Raw genomic sequence first — 409 nt, 5'->3', positions numbered from 1 at the left:
CGCCAGTAACGATTCGCTACAGAAATCATTGCTTGTGTCCATGAATTGAGCAGTGACAAGCAAGCAAACCAGCAGAGATATTGTGGCTCATTGATTTTTATTGTTGTCACTTAAAGCATGCAGAACCCATGCTCCATACTTCTGAATCTTTCCCATCGAATGAAAATGCTTCTCTATAGCAGTGTGGGAGCATTCCATTTCTTCTGCCAGTTCCCTTGTTTGACGAGAATTTTCATGCAAAAGATGGTTTAATCGCTCTTCATCAAACTCAACTGGACGTCCAGAACGCGGTGCGTCTTTGAGGTCAAAATTTCCATTTTTGAACTTGGCATACCAACCATTAGCAGTTCTTTCAGCTATGGCACTCTCTCCATACACAGCACAAATGCCGTGAGTAACTTTTGCGGCC

This window comes from Octopus bimaculoides, chromosome 11 (genome assembly GCF_001194135.2).
Source record: "Octopus bimaculoides isolate UCB-OBI-ISO-001 chromosome 11, ASM119413v2, whole genome shotgun sequence".
Classification (NCBI taxonomy): domain Eukaryota; kingdom Metazoa; phylum Mollusca; class Cephalopoda; order Octopoda; family Octopodidae; genus Octopus; species Octopus bimaculoides.
This window is presented reverse-complemented; position numbering follows the sequence as displayed.